A 27,480-nucleotide genomic window follows, 5' to 3' on the forward strand; every position below is an offset into this window, starting at 1 on the left:
AAGGCTGAAGCTGCGGAAACTACTGAAGAATAGTCGCTGGTTCCCAAGTTGCATCTTCCGGAGAGGTGTCTTTCCATTTGACGAGGAATTCCTTAATCATGCGGCCGCGCAGGTGCTTGTCTCTTGTGGCGAGGACCTGTTCAGGTTGAAGCCAGATTGACCCTTCTTCGTCCAGTTCAGGTAGACTGGTTTGAACTCGGCAATTGTTCCCAATTACTTTCTTGAGGCATGATACATGGAAAACTGGATGGATTTTTGTAGTAGGTGGCAAAGCCAACTTGTAAGCCACTTCTCCAATGCGCTGAAGTACTTGGTAGGGTCCGTAGAATTTTGGAGATAGCTTCTGACAACCCTTGTCTTTGAGTGATTTTTGCTTATATGGTTGCAGCTTTAGAAAGACTTGGTCCCCTTCTTGAAACTGGCGCTCTGAGCGATGCTGGTTGACCTGTTGCTTCATGCGGTTCTGAGCTTGATGAAGATTCTCTCTAAGATGGGCGAGCATGGTGGCGTGGTGTTGTAGGAGTTGATCCACTGCTTGGACTTTGGAGCATCCCTGGAGATAAGAAATAGGGGAAGGCGGAAGTTGACCATATACTACTTCATAAGGAGTCATTTTAGTAGTGGCATGATAGTTGGTGTCATACCACCATTCCGCCAGAGGTAACCACTGTACCCAAAGGTGTTGCTTTTCTGAAGTGAAACACCTGAGGTAGGTTTCTAGACATTTGTTGACGGCTTCGGTTTGACCATCCGTTTGCGGGTGATAGGAAGTGATGAGTTTTAGTTGAGTGCCCTGTATCCTGAAGAGTTCTTGCCAAAAATTACTGGTGAAGATCGAGTCGCGATCAGACACAATAGAAGTGGGCAGCCATGTAGTTTGAATATCTAATCCATGAAAGTTTGAGCAACCAAAGTTGGTGTAATCGGGTAGGGTAGGGCAAAAACATGAGCATACTTCGACAGGCGGTCCACCACCACCATGATGACTGACTTGTTCCCTGATTTTGGAAGACCTGTAATGAAATCCATAGAAACCTCCATCCAAATTGATGTCGGAATGGGCAATGGTTGTAATGTGCCTGGTGTGTTGACGGTTTCTCCTTTGTGGCATTGACAAACATCACATTCTGCTACAAAAGTAAGGATGTCCTTTTTCATTCCGGTCCAAAAAAATGATCTTCTGGTGCGAGCATAAGTTTTCTGAAAGCCCGAATGTCCTGCAATGGGAGATGAGTGCAATTCGGCCAATATGCGACTTTTGAGGGTTGATGTTGGTGATATTACAACTTTGTCCCGGTAGCGAAGAATATCATCCTGCCAGGAGTAGCCCTGGATGGAATTTGGATCGTCCTGCAATTGAGAAATGAGTTGGGATAGCCCTAGGTGGGAAAACCATTCTCAGCGAGCTTCTTCAATCCATTCTGGAATGGGGAGGGAAATTGCTAGCAGAGTACTTTCTTCCTCAAATTGGAGAGATAATGCATCTGCTACCTTATTGTCTTTCCCTTTCTTGTAAATGATCTCATAATCATATCCCAGCATTTTGGTGAGCCATTTATTTTGTTGTGGGGAAGATAGGCGTTGCTCCAGAAAATATTTAAGACTGTGATGATCTGTACGAATTTGGAAACGTCGTCCCAATAAGTAAGGTCGCCAGGTGTCGACTGCATGTAAGATGGCCATCATTTCTTTTTCATAGGTAGATTGGCCCAGATTCTTCCCACTTAGTTGTTGGCTTGTGAAGGCCAAGGGTCGCCCTTCCTGTATTAAAACTGCCCCAATACCTGTCCCCGAAGCATCACATTCAATGATAAAAGATTTGGTGAAGTCAGGTAGTGCTAAGACTGGAGTGGAACACATGGCATTTTTGAGGGCTGTAAATGCTTGTTGGGCTTCCTCATTCCAGAAGAAGGAATTTTTCTTTAGGAGTTGAGTGAGGGGCTTCGCAATGCGGCCATAGTTGCGGACAAATTTACGATAATAGCCGGTGAGTCCCAAGAATCCTCTCAAGCTCTTCAAGGTCTTAGGTTGAGGCCATTCTTGCATTGCCTGGATCTTTTTGGGGTCCACCTTGACACCTTCCCGCCCCACAATGTGGCCCAAATACTCAACTTCTTCCATGCCAAACGAACACTTGGACATCTTGACAAATAATTTATGTTGGCGGAGCAGTTGCAAGAGTAGATCTACATGGTGAAGGTGTGCAGCCCAAGTGCCACTATAGATGAGGATGTCATCAAAGAAGACCAGGACAAATTTCCTGAGATATGGCTTAAGAATGTGATTCATAAGACTCTGGAAAGTAGAAGGGGCATTACAAAGACCAAATGGCATGACCAGGAACTCATAATGGCCTTCATGAGTTTGGAACGCAGTCTTGGGAATGTCGACTTCCTTCATGCGAATTTGGTGGTAGCCTGAGCGAAGATCCAACTTAGTGAAGAATTGAGCCCCATTGAGTTCGTCTAGCAAATCGTCAACCACCGGGATGGGAAATTTATCTTTGATTGTTAACTTATTGAGGGCCCTGAAGTCGGGACAAATCCGCCACTCTTCGTCTTTCTTGAGCACCATGACCACTGGTGATGAATAAGGACTAATGCTGGGCCGAATGACACCTGCTTCCAAAAGTTCCTTGATTATCTTTTCTATTTCATTCTTTTGGGTGAATGGATATCTGTATGGCCGCACGTTTGGGGGCTAGACCCCTGGAACCAATGTGATGCTATGATCATGTTCCCCTTGCGATGGTGGAAGCTCCTTAGGCTTGTCAAAGACCTGCTGATGTTTATTTAAAATTTGTTGCATCTCAGGATGAATTTGCAGGGACTGGGTTTCAACGACCTGGATGGCATTGAATTGAGCTACCACGCCATGATTGCCCTTTTTTAACAATTTTTCCATCCTATGCGAGCTGATGATCGAGGGGGGTCCCGCCTGGAGGCCACGGAGGGTATGTGTGTAGTTGTTTTGCTTAAAGCTCATATATAACTCCTGGAAATCCATTGTGATTGGCCCAAGAGTGCGGAGCCATTCAGCGCCGAGGACAATGTCGCATCCCCCCATATGGATGGCAAACATGTGTGTTTTCAACTGATAATCCCCCATTTGAAGCTTGACATTTTCACAGCGGCCTTCACATTTCATTGTGCCCCCATCCACGATTTGGACTTGGAAGTTGGAAACTGCGTGTACAAAACAATGCACTGCATCGACGACTTTTTGATGGATGAAATTATGGGTACTTCCACTATCAATCAAGACTACTACTGGGCGATGTTTAATAAAACCCCAGATTTTGAGAGTTTGAGGGGAAGAAATTCCTGCCAACACATTTAGCGAAATGAATGGTTCGTTAGATACCATCTCCTTTTGGTTGTCTTCTTCTATCGCCTCAGGTTCCTCAAGTGGTGGATCTTCCTCTATTGAGCTGTAGTCAGTGGCGTCTATTTGAAAAAACTTGGGCTCCTTGCATTTATGACCAGGGGAATATTTTTCATCACAGTAGTAACATAGTCCTTGCTTCCTTCTTTCGGCCATTTCCGCAGGTGACACCTTTTGGATCTTAAGAGTCTGAGTCGTATTGTGAGCTTGTGGGGGACGACCTTTAGTGGGGAAATTGGGGCGGCTGTATTGGGCTGCTAATGCACGTTCCACCTTACGAGCTACCTGGCAAGCTTCCGTCCACGTGGGAGGGTGGTGGAGTAGAACTTGAGCTTTGATGGCTTCTTTAAGATCGATAATAAAACATTCCATGTAGAACTCATCTGTGAGACTTTTAGTGCGGAAGGCTAAGGCTTCAAAAGCGGTAATATATTCATCCACTGTACCGGTCTGTCTGAGCTTAGTGAGACGCCCCAAAAAAGAGTCTTCCTGTTAAAAGCGAGCTCGAAGAGCTTTGGTAAATTGGGCCCAATTCGCAAAAGGTGCATTGCAACGCTGATGCCATTCCGCCCATTGCCATTGGTCATTGTCCAAGTACATGGTCCCCACCGTAAGCTTAGTCCAATCATCTATGATATGATTCAATCTGAAATACTGCTCCATTTGTGCTAGCCAGGCGGACGGGTGAGAACCGTCAAATTTATGCATATCCAACTTGGGAGGTCGCTGACTGGGTGGTGGATGGGTGTGCCAGACGTGAGGAGAGCGGCTAGACTCACCCTCATGGTGTTCATGGCCATTATACTCTTCCTCGTGGGCTGGCTCCTTGCCCTTATCGAGTACTTGCTGTACCTGGTGACTTAGTTTTTTAACCATCTGGTGGAGGTGGTCCATATTTGCTTCAATTTTGTCTAGCCTTTCATTTGCCATCGCTTGAGCTCTAGTTTCTACCATACACCAACGTGATGAAAAATTGGGATCGCCAATTTTTTTTTTCCTAATAAATTGAATGGTACCACCGTGCTCAGCTCGTCATCCTGATGCTGATGGGCTAGATCACCAATAAGCGCCTCGGAAGATCTCAGACTTTTTTTTTTTTTTTCGGAAAACTCCTAACGGAGTTTTACTCCTTCCTGATCAATACTGCAGTCGCCAAATCCTCAAAATGTCAATGCTGCCAAACGTCCTGCGAAAAGTGTACCTCGGCACAGGAACCCTTCACAACAACTTCGATCTGGTGGATCTGACAGATCTGAATGGTGGAACAACTGCTGCTATTGATCTGATGGCTGCGGGACTGATGTCTGCTGCTGCGGCACTCAGATCTGGGGTAGATGATGGGTGATCCCCCTATAGAAAGGGAACTATGGTCTTGAGGAGTGTCAGGTGCTACAGATCGCAATATACATAAGGGTCTGACAGTAGTACTCAGCCCAATGTTTCAGAGCTCTAACTAAGGGGGATCGACCGTACCCTTAGCCGTACAACCCGACTACCCTATCGTACGGGCGAGTAATCTCTCCGAGTTCTGTTCTCGGTGTACTGTAGCCACAAGACGGCCGAAGGTTTATCTATGGCGAGGTTTCAAAGGAGCCTAGGGGGCTTCCTATATACCCAGAGGGTACGTGGAAGACAGTCCGTGCGCGGTTCTGTCTAATGCGCTACTACTCGAAGGGGTACCCACAAGGGCTACAAGGGAGTCCAACAGATGTGACCACCTCTTGTATTTCCTGCGTGCATGCCTCCCCAAATCCGCAGGTTTATGCGCTCAACAACAGATCCCGTGGTTTAAAGACGCCGGAACACGTCTCTAGCCTAAAAAAATTTGGTAAAAATTGGAGATCCCACCGAGCCCTGGAAAGTGCTCTGATACCACTTGTTATGCTCTTAACCTGCAAAATAATACCCAAATATGGAATATGCGAAGAAAAGATACCCAGAACACAGAATAGCAATGATTTTATTATTCAGAGAGCAATGTTCACATGCCTCTTCGAGGGGGCAACCTCCAATAGAGCAGAGCTTGATTACAAAATAAGACACGATGCTCCTCGCAGGGAGTCTCTATCCTTTATATATGACTCATACATGCAATACCACGGGTCAATACCGTGGGTTTTATTAATACCATCTATCTAATACTACGACTACGGCCCATTTTCAACTAACTGTGGTCCCGTCATTAATTTCGGGTTAACCACTTACAAATATTATGGGCTTTATTGACTCTTTGACTAAGACGTGATCCCCAGACATAATTAAGGGGGTTAGGGTGGGACCCTAACAGTTTTTGACCTCCTGAGGACTCAGAACTTGCCCAAACTCCTTGGCCATGCACTAGTAGTCATTATTTTTCATGCCAGATCCAATGATTTAAACTTTTTTCAATTTGGAGCTCCCTAGCAAAAGCGTGCGCCACGTGGCACGACGCATAGGGAGAAAAACCCTGTTTTTTGTGCCAAAATTTGTTAAAATGCCAAAAATGCCACAAATTTCTTGAAATTTGGGCTGGAGCTTCTTCATTAAGTGTCATGCTGGGCTAAAGAGGCTTTGGCCAATATCTGAAGATGATCAAGCTCCCTTTGCCTCTTTTTCTTCCTTATTGCCTTCTTTAGTTTTTCCTTTAAATTCCTGATTCGTGCCTTGCAGACCTTGTTCCATGCCATTAGTGTAAAGCCATGTGTCTCAGCAATGCATGGTCCTTATCAGCCTTGTCCAGTAGTCTCTCCAAGTGGATGTTGATTCTCTCGAGATTAGACTCCCGATCCTCATTAATCTCTTGCTCCAATGACGTGAGCTCAATTCTTCTCCTTTGTGCAGCTTGGTGATTCTCGTGGATGTTTTGTAACTCAATGATTGCTTGCTGATCTTCAAGCTATTTGTTCCTCTGATCCAAGTATTTCATAGTCCACTTAGCTCTCTCCAGGTCAAGGGATAAGGCTTGGATCTCTGTTTGTTGCTCCTGGATGATCTCCCTAAGTTTGGCACTTTGTGGGCCCGTATCTATATCATCATCATGAATGAGAATGAAGTTGGTCTCTTGTTCACCTGAAGGGCCCTCATCCTACATTGGCCTCTTGCCTTTGTCCTATACCTGTGATGCTGATGGAGGAAGCGAGGCCCCTTCCACCCCGGGTGGAGATAACACTCGCTTCGCTACTGCAAACAAATGTCTAGTGCCCCTCTGATATGTGATGAATACTGACACACTAGCGGTCTCATGGTGCTCATACTGATGAGAAGGTCCACCTGTCTCATCCTTAACCTCTGATAATCCCTGTGAAGCTCTGAGGAAGTCACAAGAGATGAAATCATTCCGAGCGATGCCCTGTAATCCAAGCTGATGAACCACCAAAATATTAATAAGAGCAAAATGATAAACACTGTTAAGTTGCTGCAGAGGGGTTTTGTGTTGCACAAGGGTGGTCATCCTCTCTATGTTCTGGCAAACGAAATATGGAATGTTCATCATCCATACCTTGGTGAAATGCATGAGCAACCTGATGTGATAAGCATATAGACGAGAGAACCATCCCTCACAGCTGAAATATTTCATGATCAATTTCATTAGTGGAGTATATTCATCTTTCAGATATCGGAATGGAAACACTCTCTTGAGCTGCCTCAAGAAACCGGTTTTAATGTATGGCTCATAATGCTGCCGGTCAATCTTCTTCCTCTTGGTCCATGGTTCCCCAATGTTTGGTATGCCAGTTGCTAGTGAGACAGATTCTGGTGTAAGTGTGAAGATGACACCAGCTAAGGTAGCTTAATCTCCATGTAAATGCATCACAAATAGACGAGCCAACTCATGATGAAATTGAACATTAGCCACCTTTTGACAAAACTCATAGCATGACTGATGCTGGAAACAAAACATGGCAAGAGGGCAGGCTTGTAATTCAGTGAGGGTGACTGGTTCTTCTCTGATATGTCTACCTCCTCTATGAGGCCTCCGGGGTGCATGTTCCTCCATGGGGGAGTCACTTTGGGTTTCCATTTCATAATCTGATGAATGCTCAGATGCCATGACTGCTGTTTTTCAAACTTCCCTGGACAAAAAGATGCTGGTGTAGGAAAACTGTGCTGAACTGCTCTTTTAGTGATGTGTTCAAATTCTGCCACCAAGGGGAAGCAAATGAAACAAAGGACTGTTAGGAGGAGGGAAAGTAGTAAGGGATTAGGGACTATTGGGACTATAGGGATTAGGGAAATGTAGGAGGGTTTTGAGGGATTTGATGTATAGGGTTAGGAATTGTTGTGTAGGGTGTGAGGTGTGAGATTGGAGAATTTGGGACAGAGCATTTAGGAGAAGGAATTAATGATCTTAGGGGGGTAGAAAATTAGGGAATGATAAAAACAAGGGAGGAATGGGAAGGAGGAGTGACTTTGGTAGCAAAACAGTGAATTGTGGAAACCACATCAATTTATTTTGAGGCACGTTGAAGTAGGGTTTGGATTTTTGTTTCAAACATTAGCATCCATAAACCACCATCACTCAGTACAAAAATGGATGAAACATCAAGATGTCGACCCTACCTAGAAAATCCACGCAAATAAATGGAAATTTGGAGAAATTTCAAACAAATTCAGGCTTTTAGGTGTATGTGCCGCGCCATGCCAATGCGTTGCGCCCGTTCAGAATTACACTGGACAACTTCTCCCAGTGCGCTGCACCTCCCCAGTGCACCGCGCCGCCTGCTCTATGCGCTTCGCCGGCCAAGTTTCCTCCAACTTCACCCAAATCGCATACTAACTCAACCAATTTGCTTTGAGTGGCTTCTCTTTGGTCTTGGCATGCAAATGACATTGATCTTCATGAAAATATCTTTATAAAGACATGGATTTGATTTTTGACTCTCCAAGACCCATCTTTGTAATGTTTTGGCATTGACACTTTTTCCTTTTTAATACAACTCTGTTTTTAAATTTCCTTTTTGATTTTTTGACTGAAATGACGAAATTCTTGGCAAATTTTTGCAGGGATAACTGACATGGAATTTGGCAAAGGAGACTAGGGCTGCACCTGAAGAATTCAACAACTGAAAAACTTTTGAAAATTATTACAAAAACGAAATGTTGAATTTTCTTCAAAACAAAGTTTTGAAGGAAAGTCATAATCCATCCATATGATGATGAAAATCTTTGAAATAACAACTTATTAAGAACCTCCCTCATGAGCCTGCTGGCATTATTAGACATTGTTGAAGACCAAATTGACTAACCGTAGAACTAATGACTGAAATGACCTTTGCTAATCAATAGACTAAAACAGGACTATAAGTGATTTTAAAACTTGATTTTGATGAACATACCTGAGCCAGCATGGATAAGGCATGAGGGGTAATGAATGACAAGACACTTCCGTCAGATTTATGGCATGCTCCTAGCGGAATTCAATAGAGTGAATCGAGTGAGACACCTAAAAATGAAATGCAGAAAGAGAAATGATCTCTGACGGAGGGATGTAAAGACTGACTCTAACATGACCAATGAAAATCCTAACTACAAGGGATAAAGCATAGAAGTACTTTTAAGCAAACACCAAAGAGCACACACTAATGAAATTTCCCTAAATCATCTTTTTTGCACACAAACCAAAATACTCAAATGCAAATGCATGTATTTGTTTTCAGCTCTCCTTAATGTGAATGATTCAAGAAGTAAAACTAAATTCAGTGATGACTCAAAATGTTTCACCCAAACATGACAAATTTCAAAAAAATTTCGTCAAAGAGAGAAAGGAAGACTCAAAATGACACTTTGAAGTTTGAATAAATATCTTTTCGACACTTTGAACGAAATCAAATCAAATCAAATGCACCAAAATAGTTCAATCGATAGGCTATGAAGGAGGATTTTACGACACTTCACTTTTTTCGACGAAAATTGAAGATTTTACGACATTTTTTCTATCAACACGACAAATTGATTAACACTACTTTTGACAAAGGATTGTAAATGAAAAACAAACACACGAAAACATTCACCAATCCTAATCTAAATAGAGGCTGATCTAAGTGATGTAAGTTGGCTTCAATGATGAGATATTGTTCAAATTCAGCAAGCAACCAAACAAGAATGAAAACTAGTCAAAAACCTCAACTCCTAGATGGGAAAATTGAGTTTCATTCATCCATCACAGGTACTAGTGATAGACAGTGTGATGCATAGCACTTTTCCCTTTCGGGAACTAAGATGCATCTCACTTTACAGTTCAAGACAGTGCGATGGTCCAAGGAGCGATTTCTGAAAGTGTTTTGGCTCAAATTTGCAGCAGTTTTCAATGGATTAAGCTTGATTTTGATGAACAATGATAAGCAAAGTATGATGGAATGTCCTAAGAGGTTACTAAGCTACCAACAAGGGCTTTTTGATGCTTTTGCAAATCAAATGCTCAAGATATAAACTAAACCAGAGATTGACTGAAGTAGCATTTATCTACTACGCAATTGTAGAACAAAAGTGGTTCGAAAGCTTCCTGGCTAGCTTCAGACTCTATCTATAGTTTATATAATTCAACATAGAGAAAGAAATAGAAAAAAACAATCACCGTTCCCAAGTGGAGTAACTGGAGTAAGTAGAAAATTAGTGTCTTTTCGAATGACTAACCCTCTAGGTTTAGTAGCTAACCTAGAAACAACAGTCAAAGCAATTCAATATCTTTCCTATGAGTGATAGATAAGAAAGAGATTATGAAAGAACAACCTGTAACTTTCTCTTGAATCTTCGCTTGATCTCCCTCTCCTTTGACTGATCCTGTAACTCCTCCCCATACATAACACGCTTGGAGAGTACCTGCACAGTTACAGAAACAAAGACATGTCAAAGCATAATGATCCATGATAGCATAAACATCATAGAATCAAAGATATGATAAACAAATGAATGCATTTACAGTTAACACAATCAATTAGGAAAAATATTGAAGAACTTTATTGATATCAAGGAGAATTACAACCCATAAGAAGTCTGATCTAGTGCCATCCTCCCATCGTCAAGCCTTCTTCACCTCATGAATCAGCAAGAACACACCAACAATGACACAATTTTCTCACCTCAATACTAAAACTAGTAGCACTTCCTTACAACTCAGAATAATTCAACCTTCTGATCTCTTGGATGAGAGATCCCTTTATAGATGATTGTAGGATTTTGAGTCATAAATGGGGGTGATGAATGCCATTCTATTTTTAGGAATTAGTTCCATGAAAGAGGGGAATAGGAGGTGGTTTCCTAGTTCCCTTAGTCATCCTTGGGCGAATTCAGGAGGGCAAGTGGCACAGGAGAAGTTTCTAGAAGTTTCCATGCTCAACCAACTCTCAAACACTCCCGGAGTTTTGTCTTACCTTGCCCATCGCACGTGCTAGAGGGCCAAACTGTGATGCATCTCACTTTGCTAGTGTAGCACCTGAGATGCATCTCACCCTAACACAGGGTTTTCAGCAACAATTCATTTTAGGCACTTTCTGGATGATTTTTGAGATGGGACTTTTGGGGAATGAGGCACTCAGATGACTTAGTTCCTTTAGGGCATAAAGCAACTATTTTAGGGGTTGATGAACCCTAATCCATCGACATGTAAGTTTGGGGTTGATGTGCCCAAATATGTCTATAATAAGAGGGTGGAAGTGAGTCTCAAGTTGAAAGGGACCACACTAGCCAAACACTTTCTCCAAACTTTGTTTCTCGGGTGTGATGAATTAGCACTATTGCATATGTCACCACATGTTGGCTCGAATAGTTGTGGAACCACCAATTGCACCTTATTTTCCATTTTTCATCATTTCTCCACTTGTTTGGGGATTATCATAAAACGATAAAATACCACCAAACGTGAACCCCTTTGCATAAAATTCAAGGACTGCCACATCAGCTAGTGATGTCACAATTACCATGTGTCCATGTTTGAGTGGTGACATGTGTAGACTTGATATGGCCTACTTGACTACCTAAAAACTCCAAATCAACATGTCACATTTCATGTGCCTACATTGCACATCATCACTATGTCGATGTCACGACCACGGTAGCTACCACATCATTTAAGTAGGATAATGCCATTTGTCTTCCTATCACTGAGCCACTTTGAAAATGTGTGGCCAATAAGAGAATTCCGTTCTCTAAACTTTTTCAATCATCTTGTATAGAAGAGGGGTCCCAAGAACCTATTTTCTATGACAATTTCCTTTGTTAATTTAAAATATCTAAGATTCCTAGGAACACAAATGTCAATATCAAGTTATTCCTAACCAATAGGGTGCAATAATTAACAAATTGTCCATTTATATTCATTAGTTGGTATATATATATATATATATATATATATATATATATATATATATAGATATATATATATCTATATGAAACATTAGTATTATTGTATCTATGTTTTCAAAATACTTAATCCATCACTTAATGGCTTTCAAGTTTGTTATTATCCCTCTCTTATTCATATGTTGGATATATAGGAAAATTAAATTGTCAATAAAATACAATTTATGTTTAGAAGATAGTCTCAATGATAACAATGGATAAAGTTCTTTATTCATGTGTTGCATATATGCAAAAAATCAATTGCCAAGAAAATACAATTTATCTTTCTATGATAGTCTCAATTCTAACAATTGATAAAGTTCTTTAATCTATAATTTTGACATGCCTTAATTATAATTTGGGAAGCTTAGGAAAATATCTTTTGAAATTAACTCTTCCATCATATTAAAATAATTCAGAAGTATGTTTTCAAATCCTATAACACAACTTAGTACAAGATGATTTGATATGAAATATTGCATAAGGTTAAAAAATATTGAACCCGTAAAGAAATAAGGATGCATAAGTCTAAAATAATGATGCACCAAGTATGAATCCCAACAAAAAATGCACATATGAAAATCTATGATAGCACACCTACCACACTTTAAGCTCGAACTCATGCAAAATAGCTACTAAGGCTATGGGCACTCTTTTAGATTTTTATTAAAATAATAATTTATGAGGTGAACCATCTTGTTTTTAATTTATTTTTCAATTAACTTTATACTACATAAGATTTCCATTCTATCTTAACTCTTAATTTACTAAATGTAAAAAGAATTATATTTTTTAATTTTGAGATATAAATTGATTTTTTTATATTAAAGAAATTCTGTAATAAACTAATATTTTAATTATATTTTACTATTCATTCATAGAATTTTTCTAGTTTTAGTTTTATATTTTCTTACTATTTTCATATCTTTTAGTATTAGTTGTAAGTTTAGTTTCATGTTTAGGTTTTAGTTTTCTCGTTTACTTTTAGCTTTAAGTTTTAGTTTTAGATTTATTTTTTGTTTTAAGGTTATAGTTCTTGGTTGCTGTTTCCGGGAAAGCTAGCGTCTTTTTGATCTACTAACCATCTAGGATTGGTAACTATCCTAGAAACAAACAATCAAAGCAATTTGGGATTTCCTCTATATATGATAGATAAGAGAGAGACAAAGGAACCAACCTGGATCTTCCGCTTGACTCCTTGCTTGATCTCTCTCCCCCTTGATAGAGCTTGCAACTCCTCTCCTACTTATCCCACTTAGAGAATACCTGTAGAAACAAAGTAACAAAACACCATCAAAGCATCTTGATATATTATATCATAAACATTATAGAATCAGAAGTACAATGAACATACAATGGCATTCACAAATAACAACATTCACAAATACATAATTGTATGGAGGAAAACTCAAAGAACTTTATTAAATATGAAGGTAGAATTACAACCCAGCTGTATAATCCAACATCATCCTCTCAGCATCAAAGCCCTCTTCACCTGATGAAAAGCAAGATCACCCAACAATACAATGCTCCTTCTCAAAGACAAACTATCAACACTTCCTTGCAAATTACCAAATTCCAGCCTCTAGATCTCTTAGATAAGGGATCCATTTATAGATGTGTGCAAGGGTGTGAGTCATCTATGGGGTTTTGATTAGTGTCATTCCACTTGTTGTTTTTGGTTCTACTTGGAGACTTCTTGGATCTCTTACTCATCCCTGGGTGAATTCAGAGAGGCAAGTGTCATAGGATAAGTTTCTAGAAGATTCCATGAGCATCCACTTAGCAAAATGTCTCGGACATTTTTCCATCCTCGCTCATCGCACCCTACAGAAGACCTAATCAGTATGCATTGCACCTGGCTAATGTAGGAGTCAGTATGCATCGCACCCTGACAGTGGAGCAATCAGTATGGTCCTGTTTTGGCCAATTCTGGATGGTTTTTCAGGGGGAACTTTTGGGGAATGATGTAATTAGTTGATCATGATCCTTTAGGGTATGAAACAACACTTTTAAGGGTTAAAGAGCCCTTGTTTATCAACATATAAGATTGGGGTTGCAGTGCCCAAATATGTCTATAATAGTTGCCCCCTAAAGCATGAAGTCGTAAATCTTTTGATGTCGGGTGAAATGCTTTATCATGAGGATCCAAGGTTTTCAGAACTGGAAGGTGACCTATATAAGATACAATACAATACATCATCATCATAATATTTTTCATGATCTATTTGAGGTAGGAATTCCCATGCTCAACTTTATAAATTCATTTTCATGTACATAGGATAGATAGTCATCTGTAGTTGCAGACTGGTGATTCTTCATATGTAGAGTCATCATCCTTGGCTTGGATGACCATCTATGTAGCTTCTGTGTACATTTGATGTCTTTATATCCCTGAATATATTGTAGCTCGGATGGATGGAACTAGATCTGGGGTCTTCAAACTCGTTTAATATTCGCCCGATGTACAAGTCGATCCATTTGAAAAGATGTTCTGAAGTGGAACATGGAAAGACATCACCTGATTACCTGCCAATAATGTAAGTTGTTAATAGACGCAAGAGGAATCATCGATAATGATGATGAACCTCAAGGTACTACAGTACAATTCACGTGGTGTGAATATATGATCGGATGTTGAATACCACGCAAACACTTTCGGTCGAAGGCCATTGATGTCAACCTATCGCCAGAAGTGAGAAACTTGCCATTCAGGCATGCAAGCTTCAAAGTACTGAAAGGGTTGTTTCTAAGTCAACTTCTTGGATAATGAGCTAATGTTGACAAGAAGTGACCCATTGTAGGAGGGACTTAATGTATCCCACATCTATGACACGAAATGAAGCAAATGATTTTCTGGAGGCGAAAACAATCTAACGACAAAAGGTTCAGGAATGGCGGTCATGAAAAAATGGAGGGTGAAGGTATTGCAATGGATGAGGCATTAACTGGATGGTGAATTCTCAACTGCATGACTTCTCTTGAACATATCAGCGACAATGAGATGGATTGGTAGTGTTAAACCTAAAATATGGATGGTGTTGAGGACCAATGGTGAAATGACCAGTGAATGGAATAACCCAAACCGACTCAATCATGATGATGGAGTGAAAGTGTCATGTTCAAGAGAAACCTGCTACCAATAAAATTCTTCAAGTTTTCATCCCTTTTTCCCCAATCATTGCTGACCAGTGCCTCTTTGTTTTTGTCAAGCTTGAGGTAGATAACATATTCTTTTTCTATAATTTGTCGTTCAGGAAAACCTGTTGCTATGTTTTAGCAAGCCTAGCGACAGTGAAACTCATTCTTGTTTAGGTGGACAAGTTTATTGCTATTGTTTTAACAAGTTTAACGACAAAGACAACTCGGTCCTTTTCATGTTTAGAGAGTTTTGAAAAGGAGTGAAGAGGAAACTCCAGTAGTTATTTTCTGTAGCATAATCCCTTAAGTCCAGAAAAAGATAAAATAATATGAAAGGGATGATTTTTCGATAACTTTAGCGAGCCGAAAAGACAAGCGCTCGAACTTTTTTGTGAGATAATCCCTCAAGTCCAAAAAAGATTAAAATATTCAGGAGGGATGGCATTTCAATTACTTTAACGAGCTAAAAAAGCAAATAGCTTGACAATATTTTCATATTTAATGAGTCTGAAAAGAGTTTAAAGGAGACTCACTTTTTAGGAACGAGTGGCATTTAGGGTAGCAAACTGGTTCCATGTAAGCTTGGAACTTCTCAAAACATGGTGGTGTGAAGAGGTTGGCTAATAGGACCACTCATCACAGCTGTTCGTCAAAAGGTTAAACAATCAAGAGGAAGCGTTTGATCACCCAAAACAATGGAGGTGATGGTAGAACACAACCAAGGCTCAAAAGGCTGATAGCATGGCAATCACAAAGGTTTTATTTTTTAACAAGCTTGAACCTTGCGGTAAAATATGCTCAGTGGTAAGTTTATTTCTTAACGAGCTTGAACCATGCGATAACATTGCTCAGTGGTAGGTTTATTTTTTAACGAGCTTAAACCATGCGATAACATTGCTCATGTTTTTAGTTTTCTTTTTATGTAAACTAGAAACGACCAAACTAAAAAGCTAGAAAAATTAAAAAGCTAAGGAACTACTGAGGTTAGGTAGGATGGTTTCATCAGTAGTTGGACAAAACACTTCCTTTGCTTCATCCACAAAGCAGACAAAGGTGAATGGTGGATCAGGCCAATCACCTAACCTAAGAATCTAAAAAACTAAAAAGCTAAAAAGCTAAAACAAATGAAATTGTTTGTTTTTAGCTTGCATAAAAAGATTTGCATGCCCCCATGCATCGAGAAAAGGAGAGCCTCTAGTAACCATATGGAAATTATTGTGGTTAAGTATGATTGTTTCATTCCTGGAGTAGAAAAAAACACTTCCTTGGCTTTGTCTACAAAATAGACAAAGGTGAATGGTGTGGGATGATACTCCAATCACATAACCTACAAGGAAACCTATCTTTTCAGCTGGGTTCATTCGCCAAAGCAGACAAGGGTTCATGCCCCCTAAGTTTCGTTACATTCACCAGACTACTCGCAGTAATTGGGTGGATGGAATTAAGGTTGAAGAGACATTCTCGATGCAAAAGGACCATTTAGGAATGATGTTTGACTTGAAGCTATGTTTGAATAGGGAAATGAAAGCTGGTCAACAGTGACAATTTTTCCTTCATGGGAAAACAAATCACTCGAAAGAGTGTTGAAACAATAGCCTCCATGTTATAAACAAAGTCACGTCCAAGGAGTAGATTGTAATCTAACGGTCCTTGGACTACCATCACGTTCAAGTGAATGGTTTTCCTTCTCAAAGTAATTGGTAACTCAACAAGGATCCCTAACAGTCATCTAGTTCCTTTGTTAAAGCTTGAAAAATTCTGTGTGACAGGCATAAGCGATGGTGAACCAAGCACTTTCCAAGAAGTTGAGGAAAGGATACTCACTGATGCCCCTTCATCTATGATAGTGCCAGACACAATCATTTTGTAAACTTGTACTATGATCCGAAATGGTACATTAGAAGGAAGGCAGGATCTTGCTAGTCGATTCCAATCAAAGGAGGTGACTAGACTACTTGGAGGGGGTACCAAATAAATGGTTGAAAGAACCCCTTAAGTAGCGGGAACTAAGGGATTCTCTTCCCGTTGTGAAGGAATGGGTGGATTTCCCCCAAGTTCATCAGACTCTGAAGTAACAAAAAGAATTTGAACAGTATCATTCTCACTCTCTTTAGGAATGGTATTATCTGAAGGTGGACCTTTTGAAGGTAAAATTGTGTCGACTGCCATCTCGACCTGTTGACTTTGGTCCAGTATGGACTCAGAAGATTAACTTTTAACGATAGATGTTTCAAACGACGATTGAGTTATGTCAGTTAGATTTTCAACTAGCAAAGGAGTTGGGGAGAGTTTCCTGTATCCAGGTGGAAGTCGCTACAGTGAAGTAGGACGGTTATGCAAGACTCATTTGGCTTCATCCAAAAAAGGGCAACCGGGAAGGGTATGGTCCCCTTCACATAATCTACATGGAATATTGACCTTTCTTTTCTACCCATTGACTTCACTATTAATAGTTGATGGTGTGCTGTCAACATGATGACCAGAGGTTGATGACATCGGTTGGTGCAAAAGGGGGGACCATTCTCTCAAGGTCCGAGGAATGAACAAACATTCTTGATGAAAATGTTCTCCTTTGCAAATTATGCATGGATGTTTGGGTTTGGAAAGTTCAGAGTGTGGTTTTTCACCAGATGCTGCATGGTTGCCCCCTTGCTTAATTGACTTCTTCTTCTTCTCCTTCCCTTTCTTCTCCTTCTCAGTCACCTGGTTACTAGCATCACTACTTTCACCAAGGAAAGAGGAAGAAGGGGAGGGGGAAACAAATGAAGAAGAAGGTGAAGGGTCAACTTTAGTATCAACTGGTTGCTGATTCAATTGCTGAGGAATCACGATATTTTGAATGAAAGTGGTTGAGAATAGCCATACTGGCAGGCCAATTGTGATTCCTGGAAGGGACAATGTAGCCATATATGGAGCACCAATATTTCCCCAAGAAGAAAATGGACTTGGATTTCCCTCAAGAGGGATTCCTTGATTGGTGGTTCCTGGATTTGTCTCCATATATCTCAACCTTAGATCAATGAAGGAATAGGGATGTTATTCCAAATTTAATAAATTTTAATGATGCTTTGACACAACTATGCTTTTTCAATTTTTAAGAGTCGAGAAAAAGCTAAAGATGACTGTAGTCCCCTTCGATTTTTAATAAGCCTAAAGTGACAAGTGCTCAGATGGACCCTTTCTTTTAAGGAGTCGAAAAGGAATGAAAGTGACTACTCTGAAAATTTAGACAGAGAGATTACCAAAACAATCAAAAAACTGCAATACACACCTTGGTGGTAAATTAAAGAGAAATTACCAAGGACTTATGTATGACAGTCAATCTTCCCGAATGCTATGTTCAGTGCATTGCGATTGATAGGGCAACAGACACGGCTTCCTATGGATAAAGGATGTGAGCCTATTTTGGTCTCCCAATATATACTCGACGGTATGAGGAGCACAAGTATGTGCTAGCACTTGTCGTATCAAAGAGGAGGAATCACCCAACTTTTGATGAAAACGATAGTTACTAGATTTTACAACACCGGAACACGTCTCTAACCTAGACCTCTAGATGTTTTGCGTTAGGTTCCAAAGCGTTGTTAAGTTCATTGAAATTTATTTTAGAGTTTATCTTGCTTAGAAGTTTGCCTTTCAATGGTTCATTGCGTGATGTAGATATAAAACTCCTAAATATGCAATCTACAATGATAAATAATCGTTTTTTATTTTGATCAACGAAAATCCTAGCTACTAGGGAAAGAAAATTATGATTCTTTCAAGCAAAGAGCAAAGAGCAAAGAGCACACACTAAATGCACTTTCCTAAATCATTTTTCACACACAAGCTAAATGCAAATGCAAATGAATGTATTTGTTTTTCGTTCCCTTATTGTGAGAAAATGCCAAAAAATAAAACTAAGTATAGATCTAAAACATTTCACTCAAAGCGACATTTTGAAAATTTCTTTTTCAAAATAGAAAGGAAGACTGAACGAAACTGTTAAATTTCAAATAGAAAATGCTTTCGACACTTCGAATAACAACAAATCAAATCAAATACATGAGAAAAAATTCAATCGACTATTCAGAGAAGGGAGACTCGACGACACTTCTCTTTTTGACACAAAACGACAGTTATGACACTTTTGTACCAAAACGATAGATTGATTTAGGCAACTTTTCGACAAAGGAATGTAAATGATGGACAAATACACAAAAACATTTACCAATCCTAATCAATGGATGCTGGTCTATGTAATGTAAGTAGGCTTCAGTAATGAGGCACTGTTCATAAGAAGCAAATCAACTAAACAGAGCTGAAAACAAGGACAAAAACCCCAAATTTCAAGAAGGGAAATGGGCTCAGTCAGTCATCACACCTATGCTTCACAGAAACAAGTATGAATCGCACCTACTACACTTAAGAAGTGCGATGCATACTGGTTTAAAATGACAGATAGTGTGATGGGCTAGGGAGCGCAACTGAGATGGGTTTTGGCTCAAATTTGCAACTGATTTTAGTGAGTTAAGCTGAGCTAGGATGGGCAGTAAAGAGAAAAGTACAAAGGAATGATGTTGGGAGGTTACTGATCTACCACAAGGGCATCTAGAATGCTTGTAAGTCATATGTTCAGTTCATAAACTAAACCAGAGATTGACTGAAGCAGCATTCATCTACTATGCAATTGCAGAGCAAGAACAGTTCAAAGGCTATCTGGCTAACTTCAGGCTTAGTCTATAGTTTATAAAACAAAAAATAGTAGTAAACAAACAACCTATTCATTCCCCAGTGGAGTCGCCATTTTGTTTATGGGAAAACTAGTGTCTTTTCGATCTGTTAGCCCTCTAGGATTGGCAGCTATCCTAGAAACAAACACTCAAAGCAATTTGGGATTTCCTCTATATATGATAGATAAGAGAGAGACAAAGGAACCAACCTAGATCTTTCACTTGACTTCTTGCTTGATCTCTCTCCCCTTGATAGAGCTTGTAGCTCCTCTCCTACTTATCCCGCTTAGAGAATACCTGTAGAAACAAAGTAACAAAACACCATCAAAGCATCTTGATATATTATATCATAAACATTACAGAATCAAAAGTACAATGAACATACAATGGCATTCATAAATAACAACATTCACAAATACACAATTGTATGGAGGAAAACTCAAAGAAATTTATTAAATATGAAGGGAGAATTACAACCCAGCTGTCTGATCGAGCATCATCCTCCCAGCATCAAAGCCCTTTTCACCTCATGAAAAGCAAGATCACCCAACAATACAATGCTCCTTCTCAAAGACAATCTATCAACACTTCCTTGCAAATTACCAAATTCCAACCTCTAGATCTCTCAGATGAGGGATCCATTTATAGATGTGTGCAAGGGTGTGAGTCATCTCTAGGGTTTTGATTAGTGTCATTCCACTTGTTGTTTTTGGTTCCACTTGGAGACTTCTTGGATCTCTTACTCATCCCTGGGTGAATTCAGAGGGGCAAGTGTCATAGGAGAAGTTTCTAGAAGATTCCATGAGCATCCACTTAGCAAACTGTCTCAGAAATTTGTCCATCCTCACTCATCTCACCCTACAAAAGGCCTCATCAATATGCATCACACCTGACTAGTGTAGGAGTCAGTATGCATCGCACCCTGACAATGGAGCAGTTAGTATGGTCATGTTTTGGCCAATTCTGGATGGTTTTTCGGGTGGAACTTTTGGGGAATGATGTAATCAGTTGATCATGATCCTTTAGGTTATGAAACAATGCTTTTAGGGGTTAAAGAGCCCTTGTTTATCAACATATAAGATTGGGGTTGCAGTGCCCAAATATGTTTATAACAGTTGCACATGTTTTAGGTTTTAGTTTTTGGTGTATAAACTAAGACAACCAGCTTGCCTACAACCAAGAAATGAAAGGTAATTGAGAGAGGTAAGTAGAGTCAAGGTAAGAATCTCAATTAGGACACATACATGAGAAAGGAATAATAGATAGACCATAGTTGACACTGATGTCTATCAACCTATATCAATAATCTGCACCACAAGATAAATTAATAATTAATTTAATAACTTTCTTTGCATTAAACATAATACTATTTTATCTTTATTATAAGCAAACACAAGAATCAAACCCAATACTGTCTTAATAGAAGATGCGTTGGCATTTGGACGTAGCTCAGTAAATGGAAGGGACTCCGACGTAGCCTACTTTACCCAGCTCACTGCACCTTTATAAAATGGTAGTGGGAAACTCTTGAATTATGTTTAGGAGAACCAAATTTTGTTTATAACATAATAAGTGTGGTATGACACCTCACATGTGGAGAAATTAAAATCGTGTCCATTCAAATCCCTGTGAAACAGGTTGTTCCCACTACTACACCAAGGGCACTTTTAAGACATTTTTTAAAGACAAAAGAAATCTTTTGTCTTAAAAAGTCACTTTTTATTTTAATTACTTTACATTAAAATTTAATATCAATTGAATTTTCTTAAATATAAAATTTAAGACAAAAACAATTTGAGAAAAAATTATTTTAAGATAAAAACAACTTAAGACAAATATATTTTAAGACAAAACTTTATATTTAAGGCAAACAAAGATTGAGACAAAAATATTTTAAGACAACTTTATATTTGAGACAATGGCCACTTAAGATGAAACCCATTTAAGACAATTAACAATTAAGACAAAAACATATCAATTTAAGAAAATATTATCTAACAACTACAAAATTGACTCTCACAGTGCACCCTAAGTCCACCAGCTTGCGGGCTACTACTGTATCGCGCCTATACCAACGTTGTTATTTCACTTTCCAGTCATCTTATCTTATATAAAGACAATGACTTGTTGGGCTCTTCATTTTGTGGGGGTAGCTGACTCTGAAGGACGTGAAAAATTTCCCTGGAACGATTTCCCATAGATTAATTACTCTTTTGTTCCTTCAATCTCTGTTGGTACGATTAGAGACACTTATATGTATTTACATTCAATACTACTACACGGAGGGGAATTTTATGAGACAAAATAAATCTTTTGTCTTAAAATTTTCAATATGAGGTGCTAGTAGAAAAGGTAAAGGATTAGATGTTCGTCTTTACACTATTAATGGGTTCTTCGGGAAGTAGAGTGATGGAGGTTAACAAAAACTAATGGGATTTAGGGACGTGGAGGCCGAAAACAGAGCTGTACATTGTGAGAGGAGCGACTGACACACTTTCGATGAATGTGGGTAAGTGGTAACATAGTTGAAGTAATTTTCAGGGTCTCAATCGATTGTGTTTTGATATGCGTTTTTTGACTATTTTATTTATTTTGAACACAACTTATATCCATTAGTTGTTGTTATTAGAAAATTGTTGTTCTGGATTGGCAACGTGGATTAGATTCACCTAAAGGATTGTTGAAAAATGTAGCAAGAAATTATCACTTTGATTGAGCCTTGATTAAATTGAGAAAACTTCAATTTCCACATCAGTAGACAACTTGGATGCAATTAGCTTGTATGACATGGCTTGTGTCACCCATTTTACTCAATAAATTCAAGCTGGAGGAGTTAGAGTTTAGTTAAGCATGTGTGATTGCTAATTCGTAGCAATCAAAGTCAATTATCTCAGGTTGTTTTCAATTAAAATAGTTCTAACTGTTGGAGGAACTAGTGGAAGGCTATTTGTCCAGTGGGAATTCAGTCAAATGTAGTGATCATCTAGTTAATTGATCAATCAGCCCAAACTAGCTAGGGAATGCAAAGAATTCAAGTTCACAAGCTATTGTGAAGATTCTAAGGCAGTGTAACATTAGTTGTAGACTATTCTCGAGTGTATAGGTGTTGCATGCAGTCACAAGTTCAACCTTAGGAATTCGCAAACAATTTTGGAAAAAAACCTAAATAATAGGGGCCTAATTTATGAAGGAATTGCACATGGAAATAAGGGCTCAAGAAGAGGAAGAAATTGACAAAATTTGGGTTTGAGCTTCTTAGTGTGTAGAGAGATATGTTATCCACTTACAGGTTGTGCGCATTTGAGTAATTCAATTGTAATACATCTATATTCATGATATTTATGCAAGAAGGCATTGGATTTTTTAGCGTATTGCTTTCCCCGGGAAAAATATTGTGTGCATGTGTTTTATTTCTAATTCCATGTATGAATTTTTTGTTCTAAATTGTGAATTAACTTCTATAGAGTAGTAGAGTATTTTTGTGTCTTATGATTTTGAAAAAACTTCATGAGAAGTTGCAAATCTAAACCATAATTTCTACATCGTATCATTGCAGGATTCACATTAGAGTAGGAATTTCGAATTTGTTTCTCAAGAGGTTCGAATTTGCGGTTTAGTGTAGCAAGAACTCTTAAGAGATGAGATGACCTTCAACGGGCTGAGTCTAGAGTATGCCTTGGAAGGGAGATCTAATTTCATTTACTGGAAGGCTCGCATGGAGGAGGTATTCGATGACAATGGATTGCTAGAATACATCAAGAGAGATTATACAAAACCAACAGAATCTAATGCCCAAAGCCTTGCTTTGTGGAAGAAAACTGTAGCCAAGGTGTGGAGAATAATATTGGAGGGATTACACGACCACATTGTCAGCAATCTCCATATGAAATAAAATCCTTATGCAATGTGGTAGGCACTGACAAATCTGTTCTAGAATAGTAGTGACCACAGACATTTGGTGCTCAAGGATAAACTTTGAAATATCAAGATGTGGAAGAATGACTTTATCCGGCAATATCTGAGGAGGTTCACACAAGTTTGTAATGAGCTTGCAGGAGCTGGTGTTACTATTTAAAATAATAACTGGGTAAGAATAGCCCTTTTGGGTCTACCCAAGATTTGGCATAGCTATAAATATTAAGTTAACGAGAGGGAGAAACTACAAAATAGGGAACACTTATGGTACGGGAAGAAATAAGGCAAAATACCAGAGATGGGACATCATCCAAGGGAATGGATGAAGAAAACTTTGCATTGGTTGGAAAGGGAAAGAAGGGGAAGGGAAGAAATCTTAAACAAGAATGAAATCCAACCAAGGGGGAAAGAAAAAAGGTTTGTGAAAAATTAAATGCTTCTTTTTTCATGAATACGGGCATTATGTCAGGAAGTCACCACAAAAAACGAAAGAAAGAAGACCTTAGGAGGAGTAGTGGGTGGAGCCTTGTCTTCACAGTTCAACCTTGACTTTACCCTTATCACATGCATGTCCAACACAGTTATGGGGAGGATGTGGTACTTGGACTTTGACGCATTTTTCCACATGATAGGGTGTAGAGATTTTCTCAGTGACCTAGAGGAGAAATATTTCTAGATGCAAATCAAGCTCGGGGACCAAAAAAAGGTACAACATGACTGGTATTGGTAAAATCACCTTTCAGAGGGAGTGAAGCTCACCTCTCAGGCTCAAGGATGTCATGTTTGTTATAGGCCTAAAGAAAAATCTCATCTCCATTGTAGTTTTGGAAGACTATGGTTATGACATAATATTCAACAAAGGAAAAAAAATTCCTGAGACACATAGCCACATGACAGGTTAAGAATATCGAGGTTTTTGTGAAGAATCTATATAAGTTATATGTGGAAGATTGTGTTGCATTAAGCACTAAGGAAGAGAAAGTGTAGGGCAACGATGTAGGTGAAATTTAGCACATAAAACTTGGCCATTTGCATCGTGGAACCTTGAATATTATACAACAAATAACCACTGGCCTCCCTAAAGGAGCACTTGAGTAGTAGGATGTATGCAAAGGATGTACCTTGGGGAAGTACATAAAAACTACATTCCATGATCGAGACAACAAAGTGCATGTAGTCCAAGAAAGGATCCAGTCTCATGTCTATGGAACTTTATCGATAACCTCCACTGCCAGACAAAAATATTTTGTCCTTTTTATTGATGAATTCTCACATAAGTGTTGGATCTATTCATGCGGAAGAAAGATGAGACATTCTCCAAATTTGTAGAATTCAAGCCACTAGTTGAGAAAGAAACCAGCAAGAAGGTGAAGGATCTCAAGAGAAATAATGGAGGTGAGTATGTGTTGAATGAATTTAAAAATTTATGTGTGAAAGAAGGCATTCAATGAGAGTTGAAAACACCCCACAAACCACATCAAAATGGGGTGGGTGAGAGAAAGAACCATAGCATTTTGGGAGCAATGAGGGTGATGTTGCATGACCAAGGCCTACCTCTGCATTTGTGGGTTGAGGCATGTAATACAATAGTATGTTTGCAGAACCAAAATCCTCATCGGATTATTGCCATGATTACACCAAAGGAGGATTTCTCAGGAAGAAAGCCGAATGTGTTGCACTTCAAGATTTTTGGAGCCTTTGTTTACTGCCATGTCTACAAAGAATCAAGCAATAATCTTTAGTCGACCACAGAATTGGTGGTATTTGTGGGTTACACAAAAACTCCCCTAAACAAACATGTGTACTTGCCATCACTCATAATTATAGTTATGTGAAGGGATGCAAATTTTGATGAGGAGTAAGCTATGTGGTGGTCTCTTGAGAGGGAGGTTTAGATCCCACTAAAAGATGAGATTTTAGCTCCAAAAGAGGCACCTCAAGAAGTTGTAGAGAAACCACAAATTGTGGATTAGAGAGTGGAGACATTCACTAAAGTAAAACCTCAAGAGAAGGCAGAAGAGGAACTAAGGAAGTTGATTGACTTCTGCATGATGCGAGGGAGAATGTGGGATATCCTTCAAATTTGTGTAAGAAAAGGAGGTAACCTGAGAGGTACACTAGCTACATGACTCTTATGACTAAGATCATAGAGATTGAGGCATCCTATTTTTAGGAAGAAATAAAGCAACCTATATGGGTTGATGCAATGGTGGAGGAATACAAATCCATTACAAAGATTAGTGTTTTGGAAAATGTCCCAAGACTAGCATATAAATCAATGTAGGTTTGATATGGATCTTCAAGGTGAAGTAGGAAACAGACACAAACATAGAGAAGTATAAGGCCAAATTTGTGGCCAAGGGGTACTCTCAAGTTAAGGGAATTTACTATGAGGAGACATTTTCTCTTGTAGCAAGGTACTCATCCATTAGATCAATTTTTGGTTTGGCTACGTAGATGGGATGGAATATCGACTAGATGGGTGTAAAATTAACATTTCTCAATGGGGTTATTAAGGAGGAGGTGTACACAGAGTAACAAAAAGGTTTTGAGACATTTGATCGAGAATCTCATGTGTGTAGATTCAAGTGAGCGGTGTACGATATCAAACAAGAACCTCGTGCTTGGTATGCCAAGATTGATAGTTATCTCACCGGTTTGGGCGTCACCATAAGTGAAGCGGATGTAAACCTCATCACATCTCGATAGAGGGTAAATTTCTTATTATTGCCTTATATGTTGATAATTTTATTTTAACTAGTGATGAGTATTTGATCATATCTTGCAAGGGGACCTTGCAAGGGAATTTGAAATGAAGGACATGGGTCTGATGCATTACTTTCTTGGGTTGGAAGTATGGTAGGGTGATCGGGAATTATTTGTCTATCAAGGAAAGTATGCAAATGAGATACTACAAAGATTCTACATGGAGAGTTGTAAACCCATGGAGACACCTCTAATGAAAAACTAGAGGAAGGAGGATGCCACTTTAGGTGAAATGGATGCTACCATTTATCGAAAACTAGTGGTTCCACTCATGTATCTTATGAACACATACCAAATATGTGTTGTGCAGTCAACCAGATATGCCAAGCTATGGTTAGGTAAACCAAACTATTATGGAAGGAAACTAAGCATGTTTTACGGTACATTAAGGCACTACCAAATTTGGACTATGGTACAAACGAGTAGAGGGAGTGAAGTTGTGTGGCTTCCTAGATGCAGATTGGGCATGAAGTCCATCAGACTGAAAGAGTACATCAATTGGAATTTTCAGTGTTCGGTCCAAAGTTGTTTCTTGGCATGACATGAAGAAAATATATGTGGTGCTCAGCTAGACAAAAGCATAATACATGGTTGCAAGTCAAGCAACATGTGAGGCGATATGGATGAGAAAGATACTTGTTGGAGTATTTGGTCAGATGATGGATCCAATTGTGATAATTAGAGTTGCATCAATCTCTATAAGAACCATGTAGTTCATGATCAATCCAAGCACATAGGTATCCAGTATGACCATTTATGGGACTATGTCTAGAGGCAGATAATGTTGCTACAGTCCATTCTAACAGAGGAGCAAGATGTTGGCATTTTGACAAAATCTTTGTCAAGAGGGAAGTTCAAGTTCCATAGGTGCAGGATAGGGGTGGTTGATAGTCGTTTTTTTGCAGAGAGTTAGTCTTCAAAAATGCGGTAAGAAATTCTCAATTTGATTTTTTCCTTGATTAAATCGAGAAAATATGAATTTCTGCATCAATGAACAACTTGGATGTAGTTGAATTGTGTGACATGGCTTGTGTCACCAGGTTTACTCAGTAAATTCGAGTTGGAGGAGTTAGATTTCAGTTAAGCATGAATTATTACTAATTTGTAGCAATCAAAGTCAATTATCTCAAGTTGTTTTCAGTTAAACTAGTTCCAACTACTTGAGTAACTAGTGGAAGGCCAATTGTGCAGTGGTACTTCAATCAAACTCAGTGATCATCCAATCAACTGATCAATCAACCCAAAA

At 39.2% G+C, this 27,480-nt stretch overlaps 1 pseudogene; it reads right to left on the minus strand.

The window, feature by feature from the left end:
• LOC149183292 (adenosylhomocysteinase-like) overlaps positions 1–10,742 on the minus strand; it is a 166,804-nt pseudogene extending 156,062 nt beyond the window's left edge.
• Positions 10,743–27,480: the final 16,738 nt, after the last annotated feature.

The sequence above is a fragment of the Pinus tabuliformis genome, chromosome 3_2, assembly GCF_031772625.1.
Source record: "Pinus tabuliformis cultivar Carrire ecotype Pingquan chromosome 3_2, CPIR1, whole genome shotgun sequence".
Lineage (NCBI taxonomy): Eukaryota > Viridiplantae > Streptophyta > Pinopsida > Pinales > Pinaceae > Pinus > Pinus tabuliformis.